This window comes from Schistocerca piceifrons, chromosome 5, assembly GCF_021461385.2.
Source record: "Schistocerca piceifrons isolate TAMUIC-IGC-003096 chromosome 5, iqSchPice1.1, whole genome shotgun sequence".
Classification (NCBI taxonomy): Eukaryota; Metazoa; Arthropoda; class Insecta; order Orthoptera; family Acrididae; genus Schistocerca; species Schistocerca piceifrons.
Genome location: NC_060142.1, coordinates 70534710 through 70558182, shown reverse-complemented (window position 1 = coordinate 70558182; position 23473 = coordinate 70534710).

The window sequence follows — 23473 nt, the reverse complement described above, 5'->3', positions numbered from 1 at the left end:
CACTTAAAGAGGACAGTTGTCGTTTGGTGACTAACTATTGTATGAACGCAAGAAACTAATGTGGGACATTGACATTTGCAATTGTAGTAGGAGACATTTCTTTAATTGGTTCGGGAATAAGTGCTGTTTGTTGGAACTTACGACTTTTGATTACACCATGAACTGAAAGGACAGAACCGTGGGTAATAGTAGTTGTAGGGCCATTTCTGGACGACCAGATTCGTGTGGATGGTACTCTGAGAGTGACTATGACATTTGTGTTTAATGTGTTCAAAATGCCGATTTGAGTGACTTAAATACTTTCATCCTGGTAACCATGGGAGAGCTTTGACACTGAGACAGTGTTTCTAGGGAACCTGTCAGCAACTTTTTTGACCCCAAGAAAATCACAGAATGAAATGATTCTGTGTGACTCGCAAGATAGGGAATAATGTATTTGTACCCGTAATTGTGTAAATTTTTTTTTATATGTTTCATTCCTGAAGGGACAGCAAGTGTAATTGTATTTCATTAAAATTTGTGTTTAGAATAGTGTGTTTTTTTTGTTTGTTCTGGGTTAGCAAGTTCACGTAGCATGTTTATTGGAATATTTGGTACAATGATGTTTTAATAATTAGCCAGTGGCATAATACTAACGTAGCGGCTCTTGTTGCATTGGTCAGTAAGGTTGTCACAGGGGACAAGAGTTTGCAGTGCACAACAAATACCGGAGTTAACTGATGCATTTGATGTCGTGGACAGTAATGATCTTGTTGGTGTGTTGACTGAAGCCACTTATTTGCATTATCACAGTGGTGATATTTCACATTAAAGTGTAACGAAGGCTAGTCGAAATGCAAGTTCTTGTCGTCTAAATGTGTGACAACAGATAAATGAGCAGTAGAGTAAGAAACAAGAGCTACTGATGGATTCAAGCACTTATTGCTAACTATTTATTGCGTGTATTGATTAAAGTTGATGGACTGATTAGCTCAGCAGCAGGTATTTGTACTGGTGGACAAGGATAAGGTTAAACTCACAGTCGAGTAGTGGTGGCAATTGCTTAAGTGATGATAGTTAATGAGGTATGACATGATGTCTTAGATGAACTATATCATGTAACCAGTATGTAACTTGTGGTATATATCATTGTTTTTCTTCTCAGTTTTATTTCTCTGTACGTTTGATGTATATTTTAGAGTAATGGTATGGAGCCTGACATTATACATGGAACTAGTGTACGCAAGATTTTTCTTTTGTTGATTTTTTTTTGTATTTAGACATTCCCGTGTAAAAGATTATTTCAACGCAATTTATGAATGTTGGATTACTTGTTCTGTGTTTGGACGGTGAGCTATTTAAAATTTCATGAGTACAATTAGTATTTTTCTTATTTGTCATAGAATTAGTGAAGTTTGGATTACTCCTAAAAATAATGGAGATCCCAGTAACTAAGCAAATTTTTATCTCAACATTATCTTTTATTTATACGATGTAATGTTTTATTTGTCATGTGAATTGTTGTAAATTTGTATGTGTACGTTACTCCAGATTGGGGAGAGTACAATAATGCAACAACTGTGTCAATAATTTGGTAAAGTAACAGCATTTGGTCTTCTATTTGAGGTCACCAGGGGCTAAGGTCTCCTCCTGGTTATTTTGATGACTTGCTACGTTTGTTCTAATACAGATTTCTTTAAAAAAATGTTCGGAACTACCCTCGCATTGCAAGGATAGTACCGTGCCATTTTTTTCTGCATGGGTAGCCGGTGGTGAAAGGCTACAGTACCGCCCGACATTGAAAATAGGTACAACATACTTCATTATTTTTGTCAGAACAACATATTTTTTCTAATAATAACTCAATTTCAATTAATACAGTGAAGCCGGATACCAGTGTGGGAAAGAATGACAATTTATTTATTTAATTGATCACAGGTGCACTCCCACAAAATAAATCCCTACATCCAGTTTGGTGAGATCTGTGAAATGAATGAATGTATGGTCGTCTGCTAACCGCAGATAGTGAATGTGAATATATGATCATCTTTGAGACGATCGTTTGGCCACCTTTGGTGAAACCAAAGAGTTGAAACTTACCAGAGCTTTGAGCGCCTGAAATGTGGCTGACCAATGCGGTAGCATGGTCTTCCCCCACCTCGACAGAGGTGCGAGACGACCTGAAGAACGGCCATGTTTCAGCACTCTGCCACTGGATCTTGTGCTGTTAAGACCTGTCTTAGTTGTGCTCCGTAAAGACAAAAGAGTGGAGACATGGTATGCATGTGGAATATTTAAGTGTAGTTTTAAATAATAATTTCTCTATTTCAGGAACGAATTAAATGTCAGGCAGGTAACATTAATGGGATCGTACTAATCTTCGGAAGTGACCACCGGTCACAATGAAACCACGTGTAGCAATAAGTTGAAATACTTCCCTGTGCTTAAGTTAAGCTGAATTACTAGCGTGTGTACTATAAGTTGAAATATTTAAGAAATAGCGTGTGTACCATAAGTTGAAATATTTAAGAAATGGCGTGTGCAGGACTTGAAATTAGAGACGAGTACTTCCACGTGGTGAGTACTGTGTGAGTCTCAAACTGTGTATGAGACAAAAGATAAAGAGAAGTACTCGTCCATGGTATCAGTTGAGGACTCGCGTGTGTGATGAATACGTTCTTAATATTACTTTGCGTGATATGATTCCGTGTGACGCTAGATTCAAACTCTGAGAGAGAAGCAAGGTGAGTCGGCCGTCTATCCAGCAACGCCACTTGGCTTGCATTGCACAGGAAGACGTGCATATATCTCCAGAGTTCATAGTAGGAAAGTAGAATTACGAAGTGGGGCAGTGTCGTGTGAAACTGGGATAAATATTAATTGAAGTGGGAAAGCTGAAAGTGATAATGTTGTGACTATTCCCTGTGTAGTATTTCATATTGTAGTGTGGTGTATGTCATGTAATTTGGGTATGTGTGGTTTGCATGGGAAAGTAGCGAGGTAGTTTCAAAAGATTAGTGGGTTATGCGTGTTCCTTTTGTACTGCTCGGTCTGGAGGAAAGTTTCGTGATGATGATTGTGAGAGTCGAAGTGTGAGAAATAATAAAAGATCCACCATCCTATCCAGAAAGTGCACTGTAGCGTTAAATAATTACGAGACCATAAGATAGAGAATCACCAATGTTAAGCCATGCCCAGTGGGCGGAATTTCTCATGTGTTATGGTTGTAGGTTATAGAATTTGTGTGTTTAGGTTATAGAATTTATCAGAATAAATAAGATAGTGAAAAGAAAAAGATTGGTGGCCTTTTCCTTCGAATTGTATGCTGCCATGATATCCAGAATTTATAATGCGTGCGCCACTCATATTCTGTGCGATGGCCACGTGTTGATAAAAGCCGTTAAATAAAAAGGAAAGAAAATGTGGTATTGCCAGTGCGTAGTGAACAGTCAGACTTCTGTAAGTTACTGATAGTTGCGTATTATTCATACAGGAGGATAATTTGTAACTTAATTGAGAGTACGAGAGTTCATATTACTCGATAAATAAGAATGAATCCACTCGCTTGGCAGACCACTCATCTTGCAGGCCTGACTGCTTGATGCCACAGTATGAGCAAGGCACGTGGGTGCCTCTCAATATGACATAAAAACAAATACAAGCACTTAATCGGAGCATCAATAAAGGTGCAGAACAACATAAAAACACAATCAAGACAGTTCAGTTGATACATACAAAAAACACAAAAAGATATTACATAATGATATTGAAGAAAGATATCCTATCGCTCCCTTCACAAGGGTCACTGAGGAGACGATTTTGCAATTGATAATATCACACGGATTGACGACATGGCACTCATACAAACAGTGACTAGCAGGACTGAAGAACAGCAATTTGCACCAGAGTGGAATGGCCTCTCACTCAGCATATGACGTGGCAGAAGTGGTGAAGACGTCTCTGGCGTTCCCCCTCATCTCAAGGCAGCATCTGGCGACTGGCAGCAACCGACATCTTGGGCAGCTTACGGACCGTAGCTGTACTCTTGGCGTCATCCCGGTCAGGCAGCAGTTAGCCGTCAGTGACTGGCATGACAGTGTTGCATTTGACGTGCAGCCTGGCTCTACCCATTCACCTCTGCACCAGAACACGCCTGCCAGCACAGGACATCGGATTAGCTCACCTTTTGTCGATGGGACACGTACCTCTCGGCTCCCTGCTGAGTCGGTTAGGCCTAGTGTGTTTGTCAATTAGTTCCCCCATTAGCCGCCTTGTGGGTCGTCGGCTGCTAGGGATTGCTGCTGGTATGTGGTGGCGTCCTACTGTCTGCGTGCATAGACAGCCGGGCTGCATGACGTAGGGGCATTAGCTGTCTGCGGCCCAGTTCTGTCACAGTGGGCAGGTCCCCCACACCCGGTCTGCCACAGCTGAGAGAGGCTGCCCGCTCCCTTCCCCCTGATGTCGTGTCTGTCGTGTCTGCACAATCCTCAAGTGTGGTCAACTGCCATATACTCTCACAAATGTCATTACATTGATATAATCAATTTACAGTAAAATAAAATACAGATGAATACAAAACTTTTTTCCTTAATATAATTACACATCTATTTATTTATTTATGTTAACACTAAGGATGCAAATCCAAAAATAAATTTAGTTATTGCAGGGCCCTGTTAAAGTTGTATAGACGTAAATTATGTGGTGTGAGGTGTCGTTGTTTGTGTGTGTACCTGTGTTTGTTAGCTTTTGGTTAGTTCTACTCCTATCATGCACACTAATTTCTTTTATGCAGGCTCTACATCTATACCTCCACCAAATGTGCAGACTTCTGCCAATACTAAATACTAACTTATTGTACTACCCTATGCCTTTGCTAATACTACCTACACGAATTTCCAGGCATTTTATTCCCTGTGTACTCCTCTTTTATTTTTCGGTGTCCGGCGGTGTTGTCTGCTGATGCTGAAGTGGCCAGGAAGTGCGTCTACTCACTCAGGTGCTGGTGATTTGCCTGAAACCTTTGAAGTGGCATTTTATGACAGTATACTCGTGATTGTACGTAGTACAAGTGTGACCCCTGTCTCCTCTCTCAGGATCACTGCTGCTGAAATGGAACAGAAGCATCTGCACTATCTACATATAAATATTTTTCTAATTCAAGTCTCATCCATGGTCCATCATTTTGTTTCTGCTTCCTATATCCGGGTCTGGACTTCGCAGCTCTACCATTACTTGCACTTGCCCGTGCTAATTCCCCATACATAATATTTCGCCGATGGCGCTCACATGGCGCTGGCCAAAATTCCACCATGGAACAGGTTACATCGCCCGACAGGCAATGGCTCAAACACACCGAGTCTTAGCGTCGACACGCCCCCAAAGCGTGGACCGCTAACACCATACGAAACACATCCGAAAATCGAGACGCACTTGCTCTATGGCACGATTTTCCGTCTAGACACCACGAGAAATATAACGTACATCCGTCCATTGGACAGTGTACAATAAACCACGGAAAGTAAACAGAAACCATTTCATCGACCGTTGCAATAATTGTGAACTCTCTTCTACGAGAATGCTATGACAGAGTGTGACGCTCAATTGCGGAAATCGGACAACCGTTGTGAGGCCCAAAGAAATAATAGCAGTATTGAGTTGTTTGGAGTACTCAGTATTGGATCGTGCCTGGTTTGGTATGCCACAAAAAAAAGTGCCAACTGTGATGAGATATAATTGGATACAGAATTTTTCATTCAATCTGTCACCTGCCAATGAATGCTGGCGTGAAGATGTCACAAATACGCAACTCATTTGAACACGTTCAACAAGGACTCCTGCTGAAAGCTGATGAAAATGACAAACAAACAAAATAACACTGAAATAGAACAAATGTAAAATTACCCTAAGCAACACAGTATCAACATTGTATTACGTTAAACTGTTCATCCATGGAGACTATTTTAATACCGCACCTTCTCTGACCTATAAATGTACTATTTACATTTATTCTACGAATCGTATCAATTCAGTTTTACCCCTGACGAAGATGACGGGGGTAGTCGCCGAAAGCTTGGGATGTTATCCAAATTTGACGAGGCAAGTAAAGCGAGAACTTTTTATGCAAGGACTCCGTTGCGAAATACTTCGCAGTCGTATCAATTCCTGGTTGAACTTTCTCTGCGTGGCCCCTGCGATGGGTTAGGTGGCTTCAATTCCACATATTCGCTACGTTGGTCATTCCATTGTCCTTGACCATCGTAGGTCCTGCTATTGCTTTGCTGTTCGTCCCTAGAATCCTATTGATTCTGGTTCGAGTTCTGTTGCTCTCTCCAGTTTCCGTTTCGTCGGTAGTAGTTGTTGTTATGATTATAATTTCCTCGTCTTCTTCTATTTTCCCATGGTGACTGGTTATTCCCAATGTAGTTTGAATTTTGGTTTCGATTCTATCGATATTTCCCCATTTCGTCCATCTTCATTCCTCTCTGCACAATCTGGCCAGTTACGGTCATTATTTCTATTTCTTTCCCGCAAGTTGTGAATATCATCCACGTATTCGAGTTCGCACAACGCACTATTGAACGATTCGTTTGAATCGCTCCATCTACCGATCAGCAGTTGCTGGTAACGTAATGGTAATTTAATGTAGCAGTGCATGCGACAAAGAAGATCAAGTGAAAGTCCAAGTTCATGTAGGCAATGAACTGCTTGAACAAGTAGATAAATTTACTTATCTGGGCAGTAATATTACCAGGGATGGAAGGAGCAAGGCAGAAGTGAGAAGTAGAATAGCTCAAGCAAAGGCTGCTTTTAACAAGAAGAAAAACATATTAACATCTAAGAGCATCAGCCTTGAAACCAGGAGAAGATTTTTGAAATCATATGTGTGGAGTGTGGCATGCTATGGGTGTGAAACATGGACTCTCGGGACAGAGGAACAGCTGAAGCTAAATTCTTTTGAAATGTGGTGCTATAGACGCATGCTCAAAATAAAATGGATCGACAAGGTCACAAACGAAGTGGTTCTGGAGAGAGCAGGTGAGAAGAGAAGCTTCTGGAGTTTCATTGTTAAAAGAAGAGTGCAATTTACAGGCCATCTATTAAGACATAAAGGACTCCTGAACACAATCATAGAGGGATATGTCGAGGGAAAAAGACCAAGAGGAAGACCACGACTGAGGTACATGGATCAAATCGTGAAAGATGTGGGATGTGACACCTATAAAGAAATGAAGAGAAAAGCTGAAAGACGCACAGAATGGAGACAAGCTGCCATTGTAGCTGTTGCAAACCAATCCTTGGATTGACCACTACAGAAGACTGCCTTATAAGTTCTTTTGAACGGCATGGCTGACCCAAGAATCGGTTCTTCTTGCCAGGGATTCGAAGAATTTGACAGGACTGCGGAATCCAGACGCTTCTAAGTCCCTTCCTAACATGATCTCCTGTTTTATCCTCTCCTGTGTGTCTTTCGATCAATATGTGCTAAAGAATACGTCCTTAAATTCTTGGTAGGAGCGACAACTCTTCGCAACTCCGCTTATATAGTCGACCCTTCTAAGGAACCACATAAACTGGAGCTTGTACTTGAGTGGCCAAGATTCTGGTAACACGTGATCGTACTGTGCCATCCAGGTCTTTGGATGTAATGCGTTGTTTGCCTCCTTGTAGACTTGAAACTTCTAAATGATGGTCCAGAAAAGTTTGTGGACGAAAGGTTCGACGTATCCGCCGTACGAATTTTCTCGGGTGCAGTAGGTGGTTCCATGTATCCGTACCCAGACGATCCTCGTACACTGTTATGGTATCCCCTCATGGTTTCAGATTCACGTAATAACGTATCTGACTTCCGCAGACGTCTACAATTGTTTTCCGGCTCGGTCTCAGGCACGCTGCGTGTTACCGACGGACCATTTTCTATTACGCGTTCCGCTGCGGTAGGAGCATATTCCTGCCCATATGTAGGGAGTGTGTCCTCATTTAACGGTTCGGAGAGTCGAAAAACATTTTCTTCGCTTCTGTGATGCTCTCGATGGTGCTCTAACGTACGAGATTGTGTCTGCAACTGCGCGACCCGCTCATACGCCTGCCGAACGTCCTTAGTCAACTCGTTTTGTTACGCGGCGACTAAGGTCTGCTGGTCTTTAACTTCAGAGATTTTGGCGTGTTTCATTTCTATCTGTTGAATTCGCTTCGTCGCCTCATTCGTTCTTTCCTGCGTTTCTTGAACTATTCTTTCGCCTTGTTTTTGGAGGGTTGCAAGTGCATTTTTTATCTTACACACCTCAGTTCTTGCCAGTTTAACTTGTTCTTTGGCCACTGATGCGTCCTTTCGTGCTACTTGCGCTACCAACCGCGCTGTTTTGGCATCGCACTTCGCCTGGTCCGCGAACTCGCACGTTTCTTGAAATTCTCTATCTCTTCTTGGAGTCCTGCGATCTCTTTCTTGACTCCATGTGTACAATCTGCGGCCGTTCTTATGATTAATTTGTGTCTTTCCTCCTCTTCCTCCCGTCTCTTTTCCTCTGCCTCTCCTCTCTTCCTTTCTGCCTCTTGCATGAATTGCATGACAGACTCAAACTGAGATACACCGCCAACACCATCCGGACTAGATGAACGAGATTCCGTCATTCTGTGACGTTACATTCTTCATTCTGGTCTGCCAGTCTCGCTGACGGTGCGTCTTGTACCAGCAGTGCCTACATTTTGTTCTGCTGCGGTCTCCACTTTCGTTACCTGACTGAGACATGTCGTCATACTCTGGGTTCTACGTTCGACATTTCTCCCCTGTCTGCAACTACATTTATCTGAGAATACCGTGTAATATCAGCTTGGTCATCGCTAATAACCTGACGTGAATTCGTAGTTAACAATACACAACTACTTCCGCTACTCTGTAGCAAACGCGTCTGCTTAAGCATGTACTCTAATCCTGACCCAAATGAATTTAAAAACTACACATTCCTATGCCACACAGAGGCTACTCTAAATTAAGCTCCAGTGAGCTACCGATTCCTTGTTCCTGACAACGTATCCAAATAACAGCGTGTTTGTCTATGCTAGCAAACAAAAATCTCAATCTATCTTAACAAATCAGCACAACGCCGTTCGCCCTCAGAAACAAACAATCAAGTGACACAGCAGGCACAACCAAAACATGAAAATACATACATACAGTAATTAAATAGTAGCACTATGTCTAGGCGCCAGCAACGTTAATCTATTCTACTCAGTGCACCACATTAAACATGGGGAACAGAAACTTCACTCTGCAGCACTATCTACGATCTGACAGTCACAGAAGGTGCCTTCGATACAAAATTCTGCGCAAGGGACGTCAAATTGAGTGACTACGCTAATCAACGCGATATGACGGTCACAGAAGTTGCCATCAATTCAGAATTCTGCGCAGGGGACTAAATTGGCGATCTGACGGTCACAGAAAGTGCCATCAATCCGAGATCCAGACAGGGTGGCCACAAAGAAAGTGAACCCGGCAGGAGACGTCAAAGTGAAAGTGATTCTGGCAGGAGAAGCCGAAATGAAAATGAACCCTTTTGAAGGCCATATAAAAAAATGTGTGATTCAGAACCTGGCACGATCAAACAGAGTGAAAGTTATCCTGGCATGGTCGTACCAAATGAAAGTTAACACTTGGGGTGACTATATAATAGTGATGATTTGATTTGATGATTTCCTTGAGAATGCAAGCAAAGTTTAGTTTACTGACAACATTTATTTTCCCAAAAACAAGACCAGACAGAATATATATTAAACACATTTAATGGAATCGTGAACAACAAACAGTTGGTTTCAGACCACAATGGTCAAGGATCCAGGGTGGCAAAAGTGAGTCAAGTACTCTGGCCTTAAAATGTGGATAACGGTATCTGTGTTAATCTGACGCTGAGCAGACTTTGACTGTTCAAATCTACAGACGTTTCTGTTGGTACAGTTGAGAGCAAGTGGTGGTTTGGATTTGTACGTCCAGACAAGGCCGGAGCAGCAGTACGTTATGCTGTTTGCTTCGTGCAGCGACGTTTTACTTGCAGCTGGCGCGACGTGAGCGCAGATGTGAGGCGTAAGGCGGCACCTGTGAGTCGATCGCGGCCACGAACGAAATGAAAATTCTCACGGTCTAGCGATCAGGCAGACGGATCGCAATTTACTCTCTACCAGAGCCCTGAAATCATGGCAGACTTCAGTGTGTGACACACCCGTTCGCTGGTCGTAGCAAGGACCAATCTGGCTCACTTATACGACAGAGCGCACAAGGATGACAAACGTCAAGACGTAAACCAAATACGAATAAGTATGCCCTCGGCAAACGTGTAGTCCGAGACGTTTGTAGTCACACTGTCGGTACATTAAGAACACCACAGGCTCCCTAGTCTAAGTACTCGCAAGTAGAGTCAGTCTTAGGACAGATGCCAAGTACCAACCACGCATGCCAGAGTGTCGACGAGAAGTTGCTTCCAGACCGACGTCCAGAACTAGAGTGCCTCTTTATTACGTACTTATGGCATTGCTTGATGGACTGCACACCAAATATGTTTCGTTCACGAAAGTTGTTTATGTGATGGTCATTCTAGAAGAAAAGAACGTCTTTCTCTGACAAGTCGCACAATACTCTCTCCACCCCACCGGCGTGCTATTGATCTTCCTAATCGTTGGCCATTATGACACTAACAGCAAGCAGAAATGACCAGTTAATGTTCATTTGTACGCTTTTAAAATGTTTGATAAAATTAACGTCCCTGTAAAGTGTGGGGTTCGTTGTGCAATATGGTTTCTGGAAAAAAAAAAAAAAACAAAGCCCCAGTCAATGGAACAACGTCATTCACCATTTCCACCAAAAATGTTATGGTCATTTTTGAACAGAAAGGACGTACTGCTCATCGTCTCTATGCCCAGTGGGCAGATCATACGTGCAGCGGCCTTATTTATTAGCTTCAGCGACTGTGCTCAGCCGTTCAAAACAAACGTTATTCAATGGTTCAAAAACATGATAACAACCGAGTTTGCAGAAGGCGTAGGAAAGCTTGTAAAAAGCTACGACAGATGTTTAAAATCGAAAGCCGACTATGTAGAAAAATAACAAAGATATCAAAATACGAGAAAGTAAATGTACTATGACCATAATGGGCTGTGGTTTCGTGTTTTTTGATGGTTGGCAGCACTGAGTTGTAGAGGGACATTGCATTGGAGCCTAGCGGTTCGTGCTTGGTGTAGCTACTCTTCCAAACAGCTTCCCATACGAGCAAACCATTTGCGACTTTGTCTAATTTTTCTTGTCCCTTAGGTATCTGGGCTATACACGACACTGTTTAAAGAGAATAGCTCGATATAGTTATAGGGTCGAGCCAGGCATGTATGCTTTCACGCCCCGCAGCAAATTCACTGCAAATAATAACCTATAACTTGATTCTGCAGTCAAATAGTCTATACATTGGCTAGAACTGAGTTCATAAAATACTCAGAAATATGAAATAAAGGTTAAACGTATAATGTAACAAAAAAGGGTTCTACTCTAATGTCTGTAATTGCTGTAGACGACAGAGAATTATACTGAATAACGTTTATCCAAGAAAGGACGCCTGGTCCCGGAGGAGGTTCGAGTCCTCCCTCGGGCATGGGTGTGTGTGTCTGTCCTTAGGATGATTTAGGTTAAGTAGTGTGTAAGCTTAGGGACTGATGACCTTAGCAGTTAAGTCCCATAAGATTTCACACACATTTGAACATTTGAGCAAGAAAGGACATCTCAAAAAATGAGAATTAGGCCAACGATATTCAGATAAAATACAGACTGAAAATACCCTTATCAAATGCACAAAGTTACGTTGAGAGTGTTATGACAATGGGCTAAAATCCTCAGACTAAATAGTCATTGAAGATGCATGAAAACTAAGTCAGTTTCGTAACCACAATACACGAAATATGCAGCAGCTCGAAGCAGTTCAGAGCTTGACATGATGATTCACAAATTGACACATGTGATGCAAAGAATAGTACCTCACACTTTGTCCATTCTCAGTTACTTAAGAGGAATCTGTTAGAGCCCTTCTGTGGAGCACGTTCAGACCTCCAAAAATATGTCCTCTCAAAAGTAGGAGTATCATAGCTGTCATTCATTGCCCAGAATCAACCACCTGTATGACTGAATCACGCGTATTACCGTACACAGGTCTGCCTTCTTCCAGAACTTGCCACCATATGTCCAGAATCGCTCACTTGGGCTCTTCATTGGAAAAAAATCCCAGTCTTCAGTTGACCCCAATAGCGTTCCACGACTCTCTGCTTTTATATTGGCTGAAGGCAATTACCAAAAGAAAAAACATCGTTCTGGCTTTATACAGATTTAATCCGACTCATCTTGAGCACGTTCCAGATTAAACTAATATATTACAACAATATCTGAACAAAAATGTGTTATAAACATTCTGTCACACTCATCTAATTTACAATAATTAGAAATAAAGGTTTGTCCATAAATGAATAAGCCAGTATTCTTGCGAAAATGTGCTCACGAGAAATGACAATAGAGTGTTGTTAAATATTGATTGTTTAAATTATGATGGAATGCTATAATATCAGATACTGTCTGTTGAAATCGCATGAAGTGATTAAATGTTGTTCATTATGTGAAATATTAACTTCTGTATTTTTAAATATTTTCAAATATTGTTGTACCATTTGATGTGCTTCATTTTTCTGAGATCACAGATGTATTCAGATCTGCACTAATATTTGACTGTGCGTTATCGTCGAATCTGAAAGAGTTGTAACTTAACCATCTTTAAGATTGTCTGACACTCCGCCATTTCTTGCAGCATTGTTTCCCGCACAAAGCAATGCGAACGACAGCCATCCAAATTCCCAGCGGTGACGCTGTTCATCTCTGCACCTGGACACGGCTAGGGCGTGACGTCCTCATCCAGTACGACTCGCACCCACCACAGCAAGAAAATTCAGCTCTCCTCAAATACCAGTACTAGCTGGACGAATAACTCGCCTACATACCTGTAACGTTACAGAATAGTCTGGCCAGACCGAGCATTGCAGGAACCCAGTAGAGCGTAAGCTTATGTCGAAGTGCCCAGTTGTGTGAAAGATGTCGGTAAGAAATCCCGCCAAATGCGAACTACGTGCTATGATCCGCTTCATACACGTGATGACAATAACACCTACTACTATTAATGAGGACGAGAACGAGACCATCCTAACCAACAGTACACAAGTAGCTAATGTATTTAACAACCATTTCTCACGTATAGGAGAAAAAAATGGGTAGAACAGTTCAAAAGTAAAAGCCAGTGTGTACATGGAAGAGTCTGTTTTGAAAAAAAAAATTAGTCATATTAAGTTTCACCTAACAATCTCTTGTGAAATAAGTAAAATTATTAAATCTTTGAAAAATAAATGTTCTCTGGGAGTAGACTTGTTCGACAAGATCGCCGTTTAACAATCAGAGCAGTGTCAGAGTTAACAGGAGTTGACTTGTTGTCTTGTCGAACAAGTTTACCGATTTTTTCAATGTTTGCATCAGTTTTTGCTGACAATGGTCTGCCAGTGCGAGTGTCATCACTGGTGTCTTCGCGGCCATCTTTAAATCGTTTAAACCACTCAAACACTTGTGTTCGCGATAAACAATCATCGCCGTACACTTGTTGTAGCCGGCCGAAGTGGCCGTGCGGTTAAAGGCGCTGCAGTCTGGAACCGCAAGACCGCTACGGTCGCAGGTTCGAATCCTGCCTCGGGCATGGATGTTTGTGATGTCCTTAGGTTAGTTAGGTTTAACTAGTTCTAAGTTCTAGGGGACTAATGACCTCAGCAGTTGAGTCCCATAGTACTCAGAGCCACTTGTTGTAAACTTACAAACGTTTCACTTGCAGATTTTCCTAGTTTGAAACAAAATTTGATGTTAACACGCTGTTCTTTCTGTACACTCAACATTTTCCGACGCACAGACAAAACGTCAACTACTTAAAACAGACGCCACGGGCAGACTGAGTGCAGGAGGCAGATGAAACTCGAGCAGTAGGCGGAGCGAGTCACGTGACAGGCCACGCGACTTTCAGCCTTATTGCATTCGTTTTATTGTTTCACCAGTACTAGTCCGGTTTTTTTCTAGCCACACCTCGTACACTCGATAAATAAATATTTAGTCTCTGGTGTCTGGTGAAACAAATTTTCTTTACTTTTACTGTGGTTTACAGGTTATATCCATATCGTCGAAGTAAGGAAATAATTTTATGCACTATAAATCAAATAGAATATAAGTATGATAATTTACGACATAATTAATTTACGTGTTTTACGTAGTTCACGAACAATCAACTGATGCCAAATTGAGACTTGTCACATTTGGCATCTGCACAGTTCGTAAAGGCACGAAATGTATTACTTAGCGCAAAGCCGTTGTATTGAAAGTGTACTACTTTGCTTCGTATTTGTCAGGTGCTATCTAAGCAACTACCCCGCAATGGTACAAAGTAATTACTTCTCCCCTGGGGTCATTGTATAATTATTTCGGTATGGCGGTGTTATAGATCTCGTTGGGGAATTTTTCGTTTTTGCCGATTGATTTGCCCAAACATTTATAATCGTTACGAAGAAAAATCAATTACAAATATATCTTGGGAGTATGCACCATGATTTCTCAATTTGTGTCAAATAAATGACTGCGGTAGTCATCTTGACACGCTCTGAAGAAAATTAAGAGCGACAAGACGATATTCGATTGGCGAAACGTGCTATAGCAGTTTCGAATTTGCAGCGATAAGAGCCGTTTTATCGGGCATCTCCGGGACCGCTGCGCACAGCAAATTTCCATTCCGGTTGAAACTCCCTCTTGGTTCGACGCTCTCCGTTCACTCATTTACATTTGTAAATTTTACGCTCCGCAATCAAGGGATTTGCACACTCAATTAGAAGTTGCACCAGCAAAACTTTCAAGTCAACCTCCCTGTCGTTAAGTCGTTTTCGGAATTAGCTGTTCGCACCAGATTCTTGATGGTACTATTATATAAAGATTAAAATTACCCCTCAAATCCTTTTCTCTCAGCTATGCAAATTACATCCCGCCAGATAGTGGCGCGGTGCACAGTTCTCGCACCTCAACAGGACAGATCCGGTAGTACTCCAGTCTGGAAAGAAGTTCGTCAACATCTCCTTCGCGCTTATAAGAATGACTCTTATACTGAATTCAGCCGCTGTTCATTACCGAGGGATTTGGATAATAATTGTCATTCAAACTTCTGTCTTTTACCGTCTACATCCCTCCCTTTCTGTAACATCTTATTAGCTTTCACCACAGGTTATACTGCTAAGTCTGCCGAATATTTTCCTACAATGAGAACGTGGACTTCTTGAATACCTCTATAAGCACCGACGCAGATTGAAAAGTAGTTAAAACGTTGAGTAATATTCAGGAAGTGACTATTTTGGTCTTGGTTTCCCGTGGATTACTTAAAATTTCTTCAACCTCCCCCACATATGAACTTTTGTGCAATCTTTGGTGACTTTTCTGCAGACGCCAAACTCTGTAACCTCCAGTCCTTCTTCATTTTCAGCTTTCCACACATTTCCAGTTTTCCCCTTGTAAGCTACAAAATGGCTCTGAGCACTATGGGACTTAACATCTGAGGTCATCAGTCCCCTAGAATTTAGAACTACTTAAACCTAACTAACCTAAGGACATCACACACATCCATGCCAGAGGCAAGACTGGAACCTGCGACCGTAGCGGTCACGCGGTTCCAACTGAAGCGCCTAGAACCGCTCGGCCACACCAGCCAGCTGTAAGCTACAGTACACTGGCACGTCACTTAAGATGACCATTATTTCCCGTACATAGAAAAAGGCATAGGTTACACTCAACAATTGAGAATACGGGCTGGTCAAAAATTACAGTCTGCCTAGGAATATTTTCCGAGTATTTTAGAGTAAAGTATCTGTGGTCTTTGGTGACTTGCTGCAGGGGAAATAAATTTGGTTTGGCTTCTTACCCTCATTTATTTTCGTATCTCCATCTTACTTAAAACAACTCCAGATCGGTGTAAATGTCGAGGTTTTGCAGGGTGTGTGTTATTTGGAAGCAAACTTTTCTCATTCATCGCAGCGTTGACAACAGAAATGTCCACTTCACTCTCCGCCTTAAGCTTGGATACTGTGCTAACTGATTCTGTAACGGTGTTATTTCTCCGGAAACATGAGTTGAACATTAACAGTAACACAGGAGTGTGGCGAGGTTTATTGAAAGAGGGGTGAGTGCTATGCAACTAGTAGGTACGCTGTCCAGTGCAATTAATGTGACCGCCTGTCTACAGCCTGAATAAAAGTCTTTTGCAGCACGGACAGCAGTGAGAAGTCCAGGAAGAGTTGCAGCATTATAAAATTGCAGCGAAATGCAGGAAGATCCGCAGCGGATAGGCACTTGCTGCAGGGAGTGGAAACTGACCCTTAACATAGACAAATGTAGTGTATTGCGAATACATAGAAAGAAGGATCCTTTATTGTATGATTATATGATAGCGGAACAAACACTGCTAGGAGTTACTTCTGTAAAATATCTGGGAGTTTGCGTGCGGAACGATTTGAAGTGCAATGATCATATATAATTAATTGTTGGTAAGGCGGGTGCCAGGTTGAGATTCATTGGGAGCGTCCTTACAAAACGTAGTCCATAAACAAAGGAGGTGGCTTACAAAACACTCGTTCGACGTATACTTGAGTATTGCTCATTAGTGTGGGATCCGTACCAGGTCGGGTTGACGGAGGAGACAGAGAAGATCCAAAGAAGAGCGGCGCGTTTCGTCACAGGGTTATTTGGTAACCGTGATAGCGTTACGGAGATGTTTAGCAAACTCAAGTGGCAGACTCTGCAAGAGAGTCGCTCTGCATCGCGGTGTAGCTTGCTGTCCAGTTTTCGAGAGGGTGCGTTTCTGGATGAGGTATCGAATATATTGCTTCCCCCTACTTATACCTCCCGAGGAGATCACGATTGTAAAATTAGAGAGATTCGAGCGCGGACGGAGGCTTTCCGGCAGTCGTTCTTCCCGCGAACCGTACGCGAGTGGAACCGGAAAGGGAGGTAATGACAGTGGCACGTAAAGTGCCCTCCGCCACACACCGTTGGGTGGCTTGCGAAGTATAAGTGCAGATGTAGATGTAGATGTACTGAGGTTCTGGAACGTACCGGCAGGGATGCGGAGCCATTCCGACACCAGCGCCGTGGTCAGCGCCGCAAGGTTTCTCTGTTAAGGATCCAAGACGCGAACAGCCAGACCGAGGTGGTCCCACAGATTCTCGACTGGGCTTAAATGCGAGGGATTTAGTGGCCAGGGGAGTACGGCAATCTCACCCTGTTGCTCTTCGACCCACTCAAATACACTGCGAGCTACGTGATACGTTGCATTGTCCTGCTGGTAGATGCCACTGTGCCGAGGAAAAAAACAACTCTATCTAGCGGTCGACGTTGTCCCCGAGGATAAATGCATACTTGTGCCTTTCGGAATTACGATATCCCCCTAGGGAATGCCACGAAAGCGTTCCCCGTACCACAACGCTCCGTATTCCGTCCTGGACTTTACCGATGATTGTTGTTTGGTTTCAGTCTGATGGAGCATAAAACGTCATTCGTCTGAGCAGACCACCTGCCGCCATTCAGTGCACGTCCAAATGCTTCAAATGGCTCTGAGCGCTATGGAACTTAATACCTAAGGTCATCAATCCCCTAGAATTTAGAACTACTTAAACCTAACTAACCTAAGGACATCACACAACAGCCAGTTATCACGAGGCAGAGAAAATCCCTGACCCCGCCGGGAATCGAACACGGGAACCCGGGCGTGGGAAGAGAAAATGCTACCGCACGACCACGAGCTGCGGACAGTGCACGTCCAGTCGCGGTCCTTATAACACCCCCCTGCTTCCCGGGATTTGCGAAATTACAAGTTGACAATGACCGTGAATTATGAATTTTGATCTGCGTCGGGATAAGGCATCCGAATCCGAAGTAAATAATGATTATTCCACGGGAAACAGGAGACGTTATAACTTGATTTTGTTCAATAATGATCGGTAAATGAAATAATGGAAATAATTTGGAAATTAAATTTTGCCAGTGGAAATTTTGCCAAAAGAAATGATGAAGTTGTAAAAGTAATTAAAAAATCGGTGGCCAACTCAACTGATGAGCGTCAGTACTGTTAAGTATGTGAATAATTGAGCCAAAAATAAAGTTTACCTGTTTGTAGCGCAGCAGGTGGAACGGGAATTTTTACGCAAGTGCTGTGTCACGCTCAGTAGTCATATAAAACAATGTCATAACAACCTAACTACACTTATTTTGTTCATAATTTGTCAGCTGTCATAACAACCTAACTACACTTATTTTGTTCATAATTTGTCAGCTAAGTGCAATGCTGACAATACAGATAATTATCTACCGAGATTTTGAATAATGGACTGTCATTCTGTCTTTAAAATTAGGTACTTTGGACAGTTTAATCTACTGATAATGAAATATATTGCCAATAATTGATTAAGTGTGTTTTGAATGATAATAATTCATTAATTGGGGGATTGTCAGGTGGAATAAGCTTTACAGTTTCATGAAATATCCTTGAATTAACTTCAGCTGAATATGCATTGAAAAAAATCTTAATAATCAAATTTATTACTTCAGTCTGTTATTAAGTTACTACGGTTGGCGTAAGCTTATTAAGTGCAACAATTAACCACGATAACCAGTTTGAAATTTACTCTTCACCGTCTATGCAAATAATTTGATAATTAACATAGTTTCTCTTGATAATGGCGTGACACACTCGGTTCAATAAGGTAAGGATTGGAAGGAACCTACTTGGTGTTATTGTCGGGTGGAATGTCAACTGCAACACTTCGATTATAAAGTGCTTGTTATTACTTGTTCAACTTAAGAGAAAAGCACAGTCGCTGGCAAGCCTTCTACAATTTTATCCTACGGAAATTACGTAGATCTTACTTCCCTCGTTGTCGGTGGATCGACGGAAGTCCACGGCAGCGACACAATGTGGCATCGGGCTTTTACTGTTGCGACTTGGGCCCACAGTGAGCTTCACATTTAACCCTCGTTTCTTCAGCACTAAGCCCATTAATCCATAGCAATTTGCCCGGCCATGCTTCCAGATATGCCGACCATTACCTTCCCGTCGTACTTAGATCCATACACTAGCCGTTAGATGTAACACAGCTAGGAATAGCAGCACTCGACTGTACTTCTTACTCCGAGCACGGCGTCACTGCTGCTACTACCCGCTGGCGCGCTCCCGCGCCCAGAGGCGCGACAAAACAATCTCTCTGACTTCAACCTTAACTAAATATGCCCTGACTTGCCCGGGTTAAATATTACATAATTTAATCGTAATTTACACTACATATTTACATTACACAATACATCTTATACAAACAGTTTCATGTGTTAAGTAAGCGAGAAAATTCGTAGCAAGGACTGCGTTGTAGCGTCACATACTGGCGTGGAAATTCTGGCCTTCGTCACCGATGAACAGTAGTGGATGAACCAGGCGCCTGCTGTGGAGGTCGATACGCATCAACATTCGCTGAACAGCCGTTGAGGAGACGCTGTTGGAGCCCTTTAGCTCATTTAAGTCTTCAACAGTTGCACGTCCATTCGTCCGTACACAACTCTGCAGCCATACGGCGCCCTGTCGTATATGCTAGGGTGCCATTAAACAGAATGCGGCGGAAATCGGTGTATGTAATATAAATGTACAGGTAAACAAATTATCACAATTACAGAAAAACTCGTTGATTTATTCAAGAAAATGAGGTTCACAAATTGAGCAAGTCAGTGCCGCATTGGTTCATCTTTCGCCCTTATCAAAGCAGTTACTCGTCTTGGCATTGATCGTAGAGTTGATGAATGTCCTCCTGAGTCATATGGTGCCAAATGCTGTCCAATTTGCCGGCCGAAGTGGCCGTGCGGTTAAAGGCGCTGCAGTCTGGAACCGCAAGACCGCTGCGGTCGCAGGTTCGAATCCTGCCTCGGGCATGGATGTTTGTGATGTCCTTAGGTTAGTTAGGTTTAATTAGTTCTAAGTTCTAGGGGACTAATGACCTCAGCAGTTGAGTCCCATAGTGCTCAGAGCCATTTGAGCCATTTTGCTGTCCAATTTGCGCATAAGATCGTCTAAATCCCGAGCGCATAATGCTCCAAACGTTTTCAACTGGGAAGAGATCCGGCACCCTTGCTGCCCAACGAAGGGATTAGGACGTACGAAGCAGAAGAAACTCTTGTCGTTTGCGGACTGGCATTTTCTTGCTGAAACGTAAGCCCAGTACGGTTTGCATGAAGGGCAACAAAACGGGGCGTAGAATATTGTCGACTTACCGCTGTGCTGTAAGGATGCTGCGGACGACAACCAATTGGGTTGATTCAAATGGCTCTGAACACTATGAGACTTCTGAGGTCATCAGTACCCTAGAACTTAGAACTACTTAAACCCAACTAACCTAAGGACATCACACACATCCGTGCCCGAGGCAGGATTCGAACCTGCGACAGTAGTGGTCACGTGGTTCCAGACTGTAGTGCCTAGAGCCACTCGGCCACTCCGGCCGGCCAAACAAATGGGTCCCGCTACGAAAAGAAATAGGACTTGTGGTTGTTGAGCCCCATGGCGGGCGATCATTGGTTTGGTATTCCACCACTGTCGCGAGCCTCTCAAAACACTTCTTCGTTGATCATCGGGGCTCATTTCGAAGCGGGGACTCATCAATGAGGACAGTTCTACTCCAGTGAATGTGCTCCCCGATCGAAGATGTTTCTGGAAATCCCCAGAGAGCGGTGTAATACCAACCTAACTGCCGGCCGCAATACAGGCAGCCAGCCAGGAGTGATGGTCTGGGGCGTCATTTTATTTCAGAGAAGAACACTTTTGGCTGTCATTCGCGTCACCTTCACAGCACAGTGCTACTTCGACGATATTCCACTCCCCGTTATGTTGCCCTTCATTGCAAGCCATCTTGGGCTTACATTTCCGAAAGATAATGCCCGGCCACAAACGGCGAGAGTTTCTACTGCTTGTCTCCGTGCTTACCAAACCCTAAGTTTGCCAACAAGGTTGCCGTATCTCCGCCCAATTTAGAAGGTTCGGAGCATTGTGGACACGGCCATCCAAGCATCTTGGGATTTTGATGACCTAACGCGCCAACTGGGTTTAATTTGTCACGATATTCCTCAGGAGGACATCGAACAACTCTGTCAATCAGCGCCAAGTCGAATAACTGCTTGCATGGGGGCCAGAGGTGGACAAATTCCCATAAAATATACCAATTTCCGCCCCTTCGGATATCTCTTCGTTGAGTATCGCTCTTCTTGTCTTAGACCGTACATCTACATCTTCATGGATAATCTGCTAATCACACTTAAATGCGTAGGTGGGAGTTCACAGAAACACCTTCACAATAATTCTCTATTATTCCACTATCGAACAGCGCGCAGAAAAAACGAACACCTACATTTTTCGGTGCGAGCTATGAATTCCCTTATTTTATTATTATGATCGTTTGTTCCTGTGTCGGTCGGCACCAACAAAATATTTTCGCTTTCAGAGAAGAATGTGTTACTGACTGAAATTTCGTGAGAAGATTCCGCCGCAACGAAAAACGTCTTTGTTTTTTATTCCAGATCCTATATCATGTCCCTGACACTCTCTCCCCTATTTCGCGATAATACAAAACGTGCTGCTCTTTTCTGGACTTTCTCGATGCACTCCGTCAATCCTGTCTGTTGAAGGGGCATGGATGTGTGTGATGTCCTTAGGTTAGTTAGGTTTAAGTAGTTATAAGTTCTCGGGGACTGATGATCTCAGACGTTAAGTCCCATAGTGCTCAGAACCATTTGAACCATTTTTTTTTTTTTTTTTTTGTCTGGTGAAGGATCCCAGACCGCGCAGCACTACTCGAAAAGAGGTCGGACAAGCGTAGTGTAGGCAGTCTCTTTAGTAGATCTGTTACATTTTCTATGTGATCTGTCAATAAAACGCGGTTTTTCGCTTGCCTTCCACACAACATTTTCTATGTGTTCTTTCCAATTTAAATTGTTCGTAATTGTAATCCCTATGTATTTAGTTGAATTTACGGCCTTTAGATTATACTGATTTATCGTGTAACCGAAGTCTGACAGATTTGTTTTAGCACTCACGTTTATTATTTCACACTTTTCATTATTTAGGGTCAACAGCCAATTTCCGCACCATTCAGATATCTTTTCCAAATCGTTTTGCAATTCGTTTTGATCTTCTGATGACTTGACTAGACGATAAATGGCAGGAATCTAGAATAGACTTCTTAATACTTAAATGTACATTCGATCTTAACTAAATTCTTTATTTCAGAAACAATTTTCCTTTTTTGCAGTCTGTGTATTATATCGTACCTGCTACACCCATAGCCAATTATTTTGCTGCGCTAATAACAAAATTCATGTGCTATATTATCTGTTTCGTCTTTGATAATCTAATTCCCACAGAATCGCCTGATTTAATTCGCCTGCATTTCGTTGCCGTTGTTTTAGCTCAGTTGATATTTACCATATAACCTCTTTCCAAGACGCTATGCATTCCTTTCGACTGCTTTTTAATTTCCGTTGCCGTCTGTGATAGAATTACTATGCTCTCGGCTAACCTTAACGTTGTTATTTGTTCTGCTTGAATTTTAATTGCCTTTTTCCAATTTTTCCTCGGTTTTCTTTATTGCTTGCTCTGCCTATAGTTTGAATGGCATGGGTTATAGGGCATTAACCTGCCTCCCTTCTAACATTACTGCTTCATTATTTCTCGTTCCGTTTTTATGATTGCTGTATGGCTTCCGTGCAAGTTGAAATAGCCTTTAGTTTCCTGTATTTTATCGCTGCTGACTACAGAATTACGATGAGCGTATTCCAGTCAATATTTTGGAAATTTTTAAACTTTTTTACTTGTCTGAATGGTATAATCGTATGTCTGCGTTTCTTCTATGTGTCTAAGACGACTCTGAGGGGTAGTATTGTCTCATGTGTTCTTACATTTCGCTAGAAGCCTAAATAATCTTACCCGTGGTGGATTTCTAGAATGTTTTCCATTGTTGGGTACAATTTTGCTGTCAGTATTTTCCAACCATGACATTAAACTAATGCTTCGGTACTATTCTCACCCATCGGTGCTTGCCTTCCTTGAAACAGGAATTATTACATCCTTCTTGAAGTCTGAGGTTATTTTATCTGTTTTACAAATGTTTTTACAGATGGTATATTTTTTTCGTCGCTCGCTTTCCGATAATCTCAGTACTTCTGAAGGAATATTTTGATCCTCGCGTCGGCTTAGATCTGCCAATACACAGGCAAATTCTCTTCAGAGTTATCTTCCATTTCATCTTCATCTTGCCGGCCGGTGTGGTCGAGCGGTTCTAGGCGCTTCAGTCGGGAACCACGCAACCGCTACGGTCTTAAGTTCGA